At 46.6% G+C, this 14,278-nt stretch overlaps 1 protein-coding gene across 1 annotated transcript in view; it reads right to left on the bottom strand.

Moving 5' to 3' along the window:
• LOC147094551 (NACHT, LRR and PYD domains-containing protein 3-like) overlaps window positions 1-13,902 on the bottom strand; it is an 82,802-nt gene extending 68,900 nt beyond the window's left edge. Inside the window, exon 1 of the mRNA XM_085974388.1 lies at window positions 13,587-13,902. The gene's annotated coding sequence lies outside the window, so the exon portion shown is untranslated. The remainder of the gene's footprint in view (window positions 1-13,586) is intronic.
• Between the last annotated feature and the right edge of the window lie 376 nt (window positions 13,903-14,278).

The raw sequence follows: 14,278 nt of genomic DNA, 5'->3' as shown, positions 1-14,278 counted from the left end.
CGACTACTCGAAGAGAACGACCTTACACTTGACAGGGCTGTCCTTATTGCAGCATCGCACGAAGCCGCAGCGAAGGGAACTGCGGAAATGCAGCTGAAGGCAGCGGCACTCAGTGTGGATCAAATTACCTCGAGTACAACAAAATGCTATCGTTGTGGGAAGACAACACACGACCAGAACCAATGCTGGTTTAAGAACCAGGAATGTAGGAAATGTGGCAAACTGGGTCACATAGCTAAGGTATGCCGGTCAGGGAAGAAGACCAACAACCAAAGGAAGCCATCACAGGAAAAGTACAACAAGGTACACAAGGTGGCTGAGAAGAGTTCAGACGAACAGAATTCAGACTCAGACCCAAACGGCCAGGAGCTGGGCAGTCTGAGAATTCACAATGTGAGTAAGGAAGCTGACCTACAAACTATCTGGGTCATGCTAAAAATAGCTGGAGTCCAAGTGAAAATGGAGTTGGACACTGGATCAGCTCTATCAGTCATAAATCGAAGGGATTACCACCGGCTATTCTCACATATACCCTTAAGCGATACCAAGTTCGTATTGCAGACATACACGGGGCATAAAGTATACCCCATGGGGAAGATAAGAGTCAAGGTGAGAGATGGGGGTAAAGAACACCCAAGAATGAACTTATACGGACTACCTGAGGAAGGACCACCACTTCTGGGACGGGAGTGGATCAAGAAAATAGACATGGAATGGCACTATCTAAAAGCCATAACGAGTGAGGACTCAGTGCAGACAGTCAGCTCAGATTCTGAAACGGATGACGATAAGACCAACCCAAATATGAAAGACAAGGCTAAAATGGACTTGCCTTCGTTCTTCCAACCTTAGTTGGCATGCATAAAGGCTTATGCTCCAGAGAAGAACAAAGTTTCAGAACAGAACTCCACCGAACAACGACAACATAGTTTGACAGAGAATTCGGAGTCTGTTCAGTTTACGGACATATCCATGACTGACGAACACCGAGCTCGGACTCAACTTTATTTCAAATTACGACAGCAAGTAGAACAAGTGAGTTACCGTCTCGAACAAGAGATGAAAACAATGAAAAAGTTCTATGACACCGAATGGGAGAATCTGGAAAGACAACAGAAGCAGCTAGCTCAAGCAGAGAGCGACCATAGAGCCATTGTGACCAATTACCGATCACATCTCCCTTATGCTGTTCAGGAGTTAGAATATTTGCAGGAAGGAGCAAATGAAGAGGAATCTTCAGGAAGCCAGGATTTTATTCCCGTTCTTCTCTACGACTCCTTACAAGCAGAGTTTGAGAAGTTGAAGGAACAGTATGAACAGGCCCAGGCTACAATCCTGGAGGGGATTAACTCGGCAACCTCCGAAAAGCTAGTTTCAGTAGAAGCATATGAGCAACTAAAGGTTGAACATGAGCAAGAAGTCCAAAGGCTGCAGGAAATTCTTGATGAGCTCAAGGCCAAGACAGACTCATCGATAGAAGCTCCATCCATAGATGAGAAATTAGAGGTGAAAGACATGGCAGAACATGAAAGACAAGATGTCCAAGAACTCAAAAATATTGAAGGAAACCCAAGACAAATATGAGGCGGCAATGACCGAGGTTCAACAACTTGAAGAACAGATTCAACTGGGAATCCTCTCAGTGGAAGAAAAGGAAACTGTAAGAAACACAGAGACTGTAAGAATGGCCCCTGAACATGAGCTAGAGAGCATCAAGGCGCAACTTCTCCGAGCACTGAAAGCCAAAGTACAAGAGGAAAAGAAGGTGAAAGCATTGGAGGAAAAGGTGGATGAAATGGAGAAGACTCTGATCCACAGTGTTCCCGTGGAAGAGTTAACAGTCAGCCAACTCCTTCATATGCTGAGGGACAAGACTCTGCAATGGGAACAATCTGAACGTGAGCTTCAATCTTCAAAGGGAAGGAGTTCGGAGCTCTCAAAAGTTATGGAAATAGCTGAGGTTGCAACACAGATTTTACTGGGATGCCAAAAGTACGCTGAATCACGTCTATGTGAACAGAATGTTGAAACAGCTGCTCCAGTAGAAGGATTGAATAGCCCGATCAATCAATCCCCGATGGAAGGGGAAGTGTTGAAATCACAAATGAGGTCATTAGTGAAGGATTTGCAGGAAACCCAGGAAGAGCGGGATGAATATGAACGCATGAAGAAGTCTCTTCAGGAAAGATGTCTAGGGAGGGAACAGTCGGCTAACGTCCAGTTGGGTGAGGAAGAAGTAGCAGGCCCTCTCGCTAGACTAGTTCAGGACGACACCGAATATTACCATGACCTGTTGAGTGACACGGAATATTACGAGGACTTGGTCTGCCCAGCTTGTGATGAAAACTCCCAAAGTGCAGAAATCAGGATGAAGCACTTAAAGTCTAAGAAACATAGGGAGATGGTGGCGCTACAGCTGGCAGCTGATAAGGGAGCCCCGAGAGTCTCCAAGAAGCAGAAAAGAAAAAGACGAAGCAGAAGGTGATAACCATCTAAATCATTATCACTTCTACCAGATCATGTACGTGGGCCCTACGAAGGGAGCCAAATCAGTTGGCAAGTAGGAAAAATTACCAAGGCAGTCCAGCTGTTTGTAAAAGTCAGCACTGCTGGTTCAGCAGGATGGAAGTTCAAGCTGTTAAGTCAAGGGAAAGACTATTGGATGAGTCACGCTAGCAATGTGAACCAGCTACACCACAGAGATGTTGTTCGGACCGAGTCAAGACTGGAGACTGAATCTGTGAACTGTTCCCGCAGAGACTGAATCTATAAACTGTTTCCCGCATAGATTATACCGGTGAATTGTTTTACATGAAGTTGAATATATGTTATGTTTAATGGGGGACTAAGTATGTTGTAAGCTAAAAAGGGAGGATTGTAGTGTATGTATCCGTCTACCTTTAAGAAAACCATTGTATGTAACCGTTCACCTTTAAGAGAACTATTTTAGGTGTGGCACTACTTTGTTGGCTTCTGTATACTGTAATACCGACGGTGACCACACCGGTATATAAGTGCTGTGTCAGGATTTATTTGGCAGATTCGCCCTGACCTTCGAATAGTAAAGTCCTGTTTTAAGTTACTCTGGTAGTCTGTGTATTAATTAACTAAACAACTCACAGACTTTACAGCACAGAAGGTCATTCAGCCCATCAGGCACCTCCATTGACTGGGCGAGGCTGCATCATAGACCCATATGATACAGCACAGGAGGTCATTCAGCCCATCACACCGGTGCTGACTCTTTGGCAGAGCTATCCCATTATTACCACTGTCCCTCTCTTTCCCCATAGCCCTGTAAATGTTTTCCCTTCAAGTATTTATCCAATTCCCTTTTCAATGTTACAACAGAATCTGCTTCCTCCACCCTTTCGGGCAATGCATTCCAGATCTCACTAACTCGCTGTGTAACACAATGTTACCTCACCACCCTTTCGGACAATGCATTCCAGATCTCACTAACTCGCTGTGTAACACAATGTTCCCTCACCACCCTTTCGGGCAATGCATTCCAGATCACACTAACTCGCTGTGTAACACAATGTTACCTCACCACCCTTTCGGACAATGCATTCCAGATCACACTAACTCGCTGTGTAACACAATGTTACCTCACCACCCTTTCGGACAATACATTCCAGATCTCACTAACTCGCTGTGTAACACAATGTTACCTCACCACCCTTTCGGGCAATGCATTCCAGATCTCACTAACTCGCTGTGTAACACAATGTTACCTCACCACCCTTTCGGACAATGCATTCCAGATCACACTAACTCGCTGTGTAACACAATGTTCCCTCACCACCCTTTCGGACAATGCATTCCAGATCACACTAACTCGCTGTGTAACACAATGTTACCTCACCTCGCCTGTGGCTCTTTTTCCACTCACTTTAAATCTGCGTCGTCTGGTTACTGACCCCTTCTGCCAATGGAAACAGTTCCTCCTTATTTACTCATCAAAACCAATCATGAGTTTCAACAGCTCTATAAAATCTTCGTTTAACCAACTCTGCTCTAAAGAGAACAAACCAGTCTCTCCCCAGAACTGAAGTCCCTGATCCTTAGTACAATTCTCTCAAATCTCTTCTGCACCATCTCCAAGGCCTTGATATCCTCCTTAAAGTGTGGTGGCCAGAATTGAAAACCAGACTCCAGCTGAGGCCTAACCAGTCTTTTATAACAATTTAACATAACTTTCTTGGCTTTATTACAAGAGGAATAGCAAATAAAAGCCGAGGACATGGCTCATGGTGTCAGCACTTGACTAATGAGCACTGTCGGAGGCGAGGACATTCACCACTGCTCCACTAATATTAACAGTGGGGTCACTTTAAGCAGATTGGTGACGTACTATCTTTAGGGGTCTTACAATATCTGGAAACCTCTTAAATACATAACTGGTTTGATCTGACTGCTGTTTTACAATTATAATTCTCCACGTGTGCGCGTGTCCCGCTGTGTGTCTAACAAACTCTCAGTCAGCGTCCTTCCCTTTCCCCACTGTGGAAATGTGAAAGCGATTCAGTCCCGGATCAGTAATTTCTCCAAACTTAAGTTGATGTTATTCGCCGGCATTAAGTTATAACCCAATTTGAGACCTTGTAAGATGGAGTTTTCTGCTGTTTGACACACGCAGACTCTGGTATAATAAACACACGACAACAACAGCAGCACCGTAGGGAATCAAGCTGAATACAGAAAGTACAGAGGAGAAATCAAAAACAAACTAAGAGGGGCACGGAAAAACTGAGGAAAGATTAGTGGGAATAGAATAGGGAACATTAAAATCTTTCTTAAACATGTAAAGCCTAAAAGGAGAGTCAACGGAAAGGTGCGATGATTAAGGACCAAAAGGGCAATCTTCTGGTGGATGCAGTGGGCATGGCTGAGGTACTGAATGAGTACTTTGCATCTGCCTTCACTAAAGAAGAGGATGCTGCCAATGTTACAGTGAAGGAGAGGGTGGTAGTGAAATTGGACAGGATATAAATAGACCAAGAGGATGTAGTGAAACAGTTGACAGCGCTCAAAGTGGAAGTGTCATGGTCTGGATGGGATGCATCCTGGGTTACTGAGAGAAGGAAGGCTCTGGCCACAATCTTTGAATCCTCCTTGGATAGGGGAGTGGTGCCACAGGACTGGGGATTTGCAAATGTTACCCCCTCGTTTAAAAATGGAGCGTGTGGTAAACCAATGAACGACAGGCGAATCAGTCTAGCGCCGGTGTTCAGGAACCTTCTGGAGATAAATCAATGAGAACCTGCTAAGATATCATCTCTCCTTACAGCAGTAATTGACTCCTTGATTAATATTGCGACACCCACTCCTCTTTTACACCCCTGTCTTGCCTGAAGATTCTATACCCTGGAATACTGAGCTGCCAGTCCTGCCCCTCCCTCAACCATGTCTCTGTGATAACAATATCATACTCCCATGTGTTCATCAACACCTTGAATTCATCTGCTTTACTCGCAAGACTCCTTGCATTAAAATAAATGCCATCCAGCCTTGCCATACTCCCTTGTGCCGTTACATATTTGCTCTGCCTTCCAGGCTCTTGTTTTTTCCTCTATATTTGGCTGTGCATCACACCCTACTATAGCTCCACTCCGTATCCCATCCCCCTGCCAAGTTAGTTTACACTCCCCCCAACAGTACTAACAAACCTCCCTGCAAGGATGTTGGTCCCGTTCCGATTCATGTGCAACCCGTCCGACTTGTACAGGTCCCACCTTCCCCAGAAGCAGAGCCAGTGATCCAGGAAACTAAAGCCCTCCCTCCTGCACCAACTCTTCAGCCACGCATTCATCTGCTCCATCCACCTATTCCTATAATAATCACTACCATGTGGCACCGGGAGCAATCCAGAGATTACAACCTTTGAGGTCCTGCTTTTTAATCTGCTACCTAGCTCCCTAAATTCTTGTTGCAGGACCTCATCCCGCTTTCTACCCATGACCTTGGTACCAATGTGAACCACGACCTCTGACTGTTCGCCCTCCCCCTTCAGAATGCCCTACAGCCGTTCAGTGACATCCCTGACCCTGGCACCAGGGAGGCACCAGACCATCCTGGAGTCACGTCTGCGGCCACAGAAATGTCTATCTGTTCCCCTTATGATAGAATCCCCCATCACTATTGCTCTCCCACTCTTTTTGCTCCCCTCCTGTGCAGCTGAGCCACTCGTAGTGCCACGGACTGGGCTCTTGCTGCATTCCCCTCAGAAAGCATCTCCCCAGCAGTATCCAAAACGGAAAATCTGTTGGCGAGGGAGATGGACCCAGGGGACTCCTGCACTGCCTTCCTAGTTCTTTTACTCTGTCTGGCAGTCACCCATTTCCTGTCTGCCTGTGCATTCTTTACCTGCGGTGTGACGACCTCGTTAGACAAGCTATCCATGAAGAACTCAGCTTCGCGGATGCTCCACAGTGACTCCAGCTGCAGCTCCAAAACGCAGATTGCAAGTAGCTGCAGCTGGAGACACTTCCTGCACACATGTTCGCCCTGGACACCAAAAGTGTCCCTGACCTCCCACATAGCACAGGAGGAGCACTCCACACTGCTGAGCTGCTCTGCCAAGTCCTACCCTTAATTTACTCCCTTTAAATATTAAATACACTAGGGACCTTACTTCCCTTTAAACACTACTTACGCTAAACTAGAGACCTTACTTTTACTTTAACGACTGGACTGTAGAAATACTCACCAGGTCCTACTTACCAATCAGCTCCTTCCCTGGTTGTGATGTCACTTTAGCGGTTTTACAGTTGTAGTTTGACTGCTCCCGCTCTCAGACTCTTTCCTGCAGTCCTGTGACGTCACTCCTTGATTTTGCTGTTCTTTTGGAATTCGCCGGATAAGTATCGGCCTCCTCACTGCTGCCGACTCCTCGCAGGTCCGCGCTGTCCTCGGCCTCCCGCTGTTCAGCGAATGAGGCCCGACCAGAGCGGACCTGCGAGCGAGCAGCTGAGGAGTTTCAAAAACCGGCGGCAGTTGGGGCGCGGCGGCTGATTCAGCGAACGAGGCCCGACCAATTCAACAGCAGGGGAAGAGAGGTAAAAAGTAATCAAATTGTGGCGTCACCAGGAAGCAGGTAAGTGATTGGTTGGTGAATATTTCTCTCTTTTTTAAACTTTAACTCTGGTTTATAGTTTCTAAGGTCTCTCTAGTGTAGCAGGGACTGCTGGTAAACCAGTTAACTGTAGTGTAATTAGTGGGATTGATTGATTTAATTTAAATTCAATTAATTAAAGGGTAAGTCATGGCAGGACAGCCGGGCCCCATGATCTGCTCCTCCTGCGATATGTGGGAACTCAAGGACACTTCCTGTGTCCCCGACAACTACATGTGCAGGGAGTGCATCCAGCTGCAGCTACTGACAGACCGCATTGCGGCACTGGAGCTGCGATTGGATGCATACTGGAGCGTTCATGATGCTCAGGACATCGTGAATAGCACATTTACGGAGTTGGACACACCGCAGGTAGAGGTTGGACAGGAAGAAAGGGAACGGGTGACCAACAGGCAGAGTACTAGGCGCAGGCAGGTAGTGCAGGGGTCCCCTGTGGCCATCCCCCTCTCCAACAGATACACCACTTTGAATACTGTTGGGGGGGATGGCTTAGCAGAGGAAGGCAGCAGCAGCCAACTTCCTGGCACCAGGGGTGCCTCTGCTGCACAGAATGGGAGGAAAAAGAGGGGTAGAGCTATAGTAATAGGGGATTCAATTGTAAGGAGAATAGATAGGCGTTACTGCGGCCGGAAACGTGACTCCAGGATGGTGTGTTGCCTCCCTGGTGAAAGGGTCAAGGATGTCTCCAAGCGGCTGCAGAACATCTTGGAAGGGGAGGGTGAACAGCCAGTTGCCGTGGTGCACATAGGCACCAACGATATAGGTAAAAAGTGGGATGAGGTCCTAAAAAGCAGAATATAGGGAGTTAGGAGATAAATTAAAAAACAGGACTTCAAAGGTAGTAATCTCAGGATTGCTACCAGTGCCATGTGCTAGTCAGAGTAGAAATAGAAGGATACTTCAGATGAATACGTGGCTAGAGGAATGGTGCCAGGGGGAGGGATTCAAGTTCCTGGGACATTGGAACCGGTTCTGGGGGAGGTGGGACCAGTTCAAACCGGACGGTCTGCACCTGGGCAGGGCTGGAACCAATGTCCTAGGGGGGAGTGTTTGCTGGTGCTGTGGGGGAGGGTTTAAACTAAAATGGCAGGGGGTTGGGAACCTGAGCAGGAAGACAGAGGAAAGGGAAACAAGGATAAAAGCAAAAGATAGGAAGGAGAAAAACAAAAGTGGCAGTCAGAGAAATCAACAGTTTAAATCAAACATGGTCACAGTAAATAATAATTCTAATAGGTCTAAGAGCATTAAAAAAACAAGCCTGAAGGCTTTGTGTCTTAATGCGAGGAGCATTTGTAATAAGGTGGATGAATTGGCTGCGCAAATAGAAGTAAACAAACATGATTTGGTTGGGATTACAGAAACGTGGCTCAAGGAAGGCCAGGACTGGGAACTCACCAGGGGTATTCGATATTCAGGAAAGATATGCAAAAAGGAAAGGGAGGTGGGGTAGCATTACTGGTTAAAGAAGGGATTAACACAATTGTAATGAAGGATATTAGCTCTGATGAGGTGGAATCTGTATGGGTAGAATTGAGAAATACTAAGGGGAAAAAACGTTAGTGGGAGTGGTTTATAGACCTCCAAACAGTAAGGCGGAGGTTGGGGATGGCATTAAAAGGGAAATTAAAGAAGCGTGCAATAAGGGCACATCAGTCATCATGGGTGACTTTAATCTACATATAGATTGGGCCAACCAAATTAGTAACAATACTGTGGAGGAGGAATTCCTGGAGTGTTTACAGGATGGTTTCCTGGACCAATATGTCGAGGAACCAACCAGAGATCAGGCCATCTTAGACTGGGTATTATGTAACGAGAAAGGATTAATTAGCAATCTTGTTGTACGAGGCCCCTTGGGTCGGAGCGATCATAATATGATCAAATTCTTCATTAAGATGGAGAATGAAGTAGTTGACTCGGAGACAAGGGTCCTCAATTTAAATAAAGGAAACTACGATGGTCTGAGGAGCGAGTTGGGTAGGATTGATTGGGGAATGTCACTCAAAGGGTTGACAGTGGATAGGCAATGGCAAACATTCAAAGACCGAATGGATGAACTACAGAAGTTGTTCATCCCAGTTTGGCATAAAAATAAAACAAAAAAGGTGACCCAACCGTGGCTAACAAGGGACATTCGGGATAGCATAAGGCCCAAGGAAAGGGCATATAAATTGGCCAGAAAAAACAATAATCCTGAGGATTGGGAGCAGTTTAGGATTCAACAAAGGAGGACAAAGGGATTAATTAAGAAAGGGAAAATAGAATATGAGTGTAAGCTTGCAGGGAACATAAAAACTGACTGTAAAAGCTTTTATAGATATGTGAAGAGAAAAAGATTGGTGAAGTCAAGCGTAGGTCCCTTGCAGTCAGAATCGGGGGAATTTATAATGGGGAACAAAGAAATGGCAGACCAACTAAATACATATTTTGGTTCTGTCTTCACAAAGGAGGACACAAATAACCTCCCAGAGATGCCGGGGAACATAGGGTCTGATGAAAGGGTGGAACTGAAAGAAATCGGTATTTGTAGGGAAATGGTGTTAGGGAAATTGATGGGTCTGAAGGCCGATATATCCCCAGGGCCTGATAAGCTACATCCTAGGGTACTTAAGGAAGTGGCCCTAGAAATAGTAGATGCATTGCTGGTCATCTTCCAAAATTCAATAGACTCTGGAATAGTTCCCATGGATTAGAGGGTAGCTAATGTTACCCCACTATTCAAAAAAGGTGGCAGAGAGAAAACAGGGAATTATAGACCGGTAAGCCTGATATCGGTAGTGGGGAAAATGCTAGAGTCCATTATAAAGGATGTAATAGCAGAGCACTTGGAAAACAGTGATATGATCGGACAAAGTCAACATGGATTTACAAAAGGTAAATCGTGCTTGACTAATCTACTGGAATTTTTTGAGGATGTAACTGGTAGAATAGATAAGGGAGAACCAGTGGATGTGGTGTATTTGGACTTCCAGAAGGCTTTCGATAAGGTCCCACATAAGAGATTAGCATGTAAAGTTAAGGCACATGGGATTGGGGGCAAGGTACTGACTTGGATAAAGAACTGGTTGGCAGACAGGAAGCAAGAGAGTTGGAATAAACGGCTCTTTTTCCGAGTGGCAGGCAGTGACTAGTGGGGTACCGCAGGGATCGGTCCTAGGACCCCAGCTATTCACAATATATATAAATGATCTAGACGAGGGAACTAGATGTAATATCTCCAAGTTTGCAGACGACACAAAGCTGGGTGGGCGTGTGTGCCGTGAGGAGGATGTCAAGAAATTCCAGTATGATTTGGACAGGTTGGGTGATTGGGCAGAAGCATGGCAGATGCAGTATAATGTGGATAAATGCGAGGTTATCCACTTTGGTGGCAAAAACAGGAAAGCAGATGATCTGAATGGCAATAGATTGGGAGAAGGGGAAGTGCAACGAGACCTGGGTGTCCTTGTGCACCAGTCGCTGAAGGTAAGCATGCAGGTGCAGAAGGCAAATGGTATGTTGGCCTTTGTAGCAAGAGGGTTTGAGTACAGAACAAGGATGTCCTGCTGCAGTTGTACAGGGCCTTGGTGAGACCACATCTGGAGTATTGTGTGCAGTTCTGGTCACCTTATCCGAGGAAGGATGTTCTTGCCATGGAGGGAGTGCAGCGAAGATTCACCAGACTGATACCTGGGATGGCAGGAATGACGTATGAGGAGAGATTGGGTCGATTGAGCTTATACTCGCTGGAGTTTAGAAGAATGAGAGGGGATCTCATTGAAACTTATAGAATTCTAACAGGACTGGACAGACTTGTTGCAGGAAGGATGTTCCTGATGGCCGGGGAGTCCAGAACCAAGGGTCACAGTCTAAGAATAAGGGGTAAGCCATTTAGGATAGAGATGAGGAGGAATTTCTTCACCCAGAGAGTGGTGAACCTGTGGAATTCTCTACCACAGAAGGCAGTGGAGGCCAATTCATTAAATATATTCGAGAAGGAGTTGGATATATTTCTTAAGGCTAAAGGGATCAAGGGGTAATGGGGAGAAAGCAGGGACAGGGTACTGAATTTGGATGATCAGCCATCATCGCATTGAATGGCAGAGCAGGCTCGAGGGGCCGAATGGCCGACTCCTGCTCCTATCTTCTATGTTTCTAAAAGGCATTTGATAAGGTGCCACATAAAAGGCTGCTATGCAAGATAAGGACTCATGGGGGTGAGGGCAATATATTAGCTACAAGGACAGGTTGGAGAAGCTGGATTTGTTTTCATTAGAACAAAGGAGGTTGAGGGGTGATTTGATCGAGGTGTACAAGATTATGATGGGTTTGGATAGGCTAGACAGGGAAAGGCTGTCCCCACTAATGGATGGTACGAGGACTAGGGGACACAGATTTAAGGTTTTGGGCAAGAGATACAGGGGGCGAATGTGAGTAAAAACCTTTTTACACAGCGAGTGGTGAGGACCTGGAACTCGCTGCCGACGGAAGCGGAGACACTCGATGTTTTCAAGGGGAGACTGGATAGGCACTTGAGGGAAATAAACTTGCAGGGCTACGGGGATAGAGCGGGGGAATGGGACTGACTGGATTGCTCTACAGAGAGCCGGCATGGACCGGATGGGCCGAATGGCCTCCTTCTGTGCCATTATGACTATTAGCATTGATAGAGGATTGGTTAACTGACAGAAAACAGAGTAGGGATAAACAGGACATTTTCAGCTTGGCAGGCTAGTGGGGTGCCACAAGGATCAGTGCTGGGGCCTCTGCTATTTACAATCTATATTACTGACTTAGATGAAGGGACCGAGTGCAATGGATCCAAGTTTGCTGCTGATACAAAGCTAGGTGGGACAGTAAGCTATGGGGACACAGAGCCTGCAAAGGGATATGGGCAGTCTAAGTGTGCGGGCAGTAAGGTGACAGATGGAACATAATGTGGGGAAATGTGTGCGTATTCACTTTAGTAGGAAGAACAGAAAAACAGAACCTTTTTTAAATGGTGAAAAATTATTAAATGTTGGTGTTCAGAGAGATTTAGGTGTTCTCGTACAGGAAACAAAGTTAGCATGCAGGTACAGCGAGCAATTGAGAAGGCGGATGGCATGTTGGCCTTTATTACAAGGGGTTGGAATACAACAGTGAGGAAGTCTTGCTACAATTGTACAGGGCTTTGGTGAGACAACACCGGAGTACCGGGCACAGTTCTGGTCTCACATCGATAAAGGATGGGATAAAGACAGGAGGGAGAAATTATCTTAGCTCCAAAAATAAAGTAAATAAATCAGTTTGGGTGGAGCCAAGAAACAGCAAGGGTCAGAAAACATTGGTTGGAGGTGATTATAGGCCCCCAAACTGTAGTTGTAATGTAGGGCGGTGTATAATTCAGGGAACTAGAAGTGCATGTAGCAAGGGTAATATAGTAATCATGGGGGATTTTAAGCTATGTATAGATTGGGAAAACCAAATCTGCAGTAATAGTGTGGGGACATCATCTGAGTCAATGGGACTCTCTCTGACCTTTCTCCCCAGTCCATCTCCAGGACCAGTGTGTATCTGAGTCAATGGGTCTCTCTCTGACCTTTCTCCCCAGTCCATCTCCAGGACCAGTGTGTATCTGAGTCAATGGGACTCTCTCCCCAGTCCATCTCCAGGACCAGTGTGTATCTGAGTCAATGGGACTCTCTGACCTTTCTCCCCAGTCCATCTCCAGGACCAGTGTGTATCTGAGTCAATGGGACTCTCTGACCTTTCTCCCCAGTCCATCTCCAGGACCAGTGTGTATCTGAGTCAATGGGACTCTCTGACCTTACTCCCCAATCCATCTCCAGGACCAGTGTGTATCTGGGTCAATGGGACTCTCTCTGACCTTTCTCCCCAGTCTATCTCCAGGACCAGTGTGTATCTGAGTCAATGGGACTCTCTCTGACCTTTCTCCCCAGTCCATCTCCAGGACCAGTGTGTATCTGAGTCAATGGGACTCTCTCTGACCTTTCTCCCCAGTCTATCTCCAGGACCAGTGTGTATCTGAGTCAATGGGACTCTCTGACCTTTCTCCCCAGTCCATCTCCAGGTCCAGTGTGTATCTGAGTCAATGGGACTCTCTCTGACCTTTCTCCCCAGTCCATCTCCAGGACCAGTGTGTATCTGAGTCAATGGGACTCTCTCTGACCTTTCTCCCCAGTCCATCTCCAGGACCAGTGTGTATCTGAGTCAATGGGACTCTCTGACCTTTCTCCCCAGTCCATCTCCAGGACCAGTGTGTATCTGAGTCAATGGGACTCTCTGACCTTTCTCCCCAGTCCATCTCCAGGACCAGTGTGTATCTGAGTCAATGGGACTCTCTCTGACCTTTCTCCCCAGTCCATCTCCAGGACCAGTGTGTATCTGAGTCAATGGGACTCTCTCTGACCTTTCTCCCCAGTCCATCTCCAGGACCAGTGTGTATCTGAGTCAATGGGACTCTTACCTTTCTCCCCAGTTGATCTCTGGAAGCTCTTTGAATCGGAAGGGTTCTCTCCGATTGGTGTTCTGACAATCCTGTGCCGGTTCACCGGCTGTTGTTCCTCAGTCTGCAGTCTCTGTTTACTTCCAGCTTCCTCAATCACTCCATCAGTCACCGGGAGATCTAATTATGGCAGGTCAGAAAATTAGAATTTTGATTGAAAGCGTGAAATGATGTAATTTAGATGTCTTATCTGCTTACTAAAAATTCAATTTTAAGGCCGAGTATTTGTTTGATTTTGTCCCTTTCCTCAGATCCCCAGTTCCGGGGCGGTGTGTTCAGTTTGGAGATTTTCCTCAGATCCCCAGTTCCGGGGCTGTGTGTTTAGTTTGGAGATTTTCCTCAGATCCCCAGTTCCGGGGCTGTGTGTTTAGTTTGGAGATTTTCCTCAGATCCCCAGTTCCGGGGCGGTGTGTTCAGTTTGGAGATTTTGCTCACAGTAAATTTCAGCCCTCCTGAGACTCCCCCATTCTCACTGCTCTGGGCGGAAATGCACCATTTTCTGTCCCAACTGCCAATGAACCCACCGCCCCCTCCACCCCCGGACCAGCCCCTGTATTGTGAGTCGGTTCAGCTCATTCCCCGGGACCTGATGAACCCACCGCCCCCTCCACCCCCGGACCAGCCCCTGTATTGTGAGTCGGTTCAGCTCATTC

This window comes from Somniosus microcephalus, unplaced genomic scaffold (genome assembly GCF_052327205.1).
Source record: "Somniosus microcephalus isolate GS21.2 unplaced genomic scaffold, FLI_Smic_1.0 unresolved_chr1, whole genome shotgun sequence".
Lineage (NCBI taxonomy): Eukaryota > Metazoa > Chordata > Chondrichthyes > Squaliformes > Somniosidae > Somniosus > Somniosus microcephalus.
This window is presented reverse-complemented; position numbering and strand designations above follow the sequence as displayed.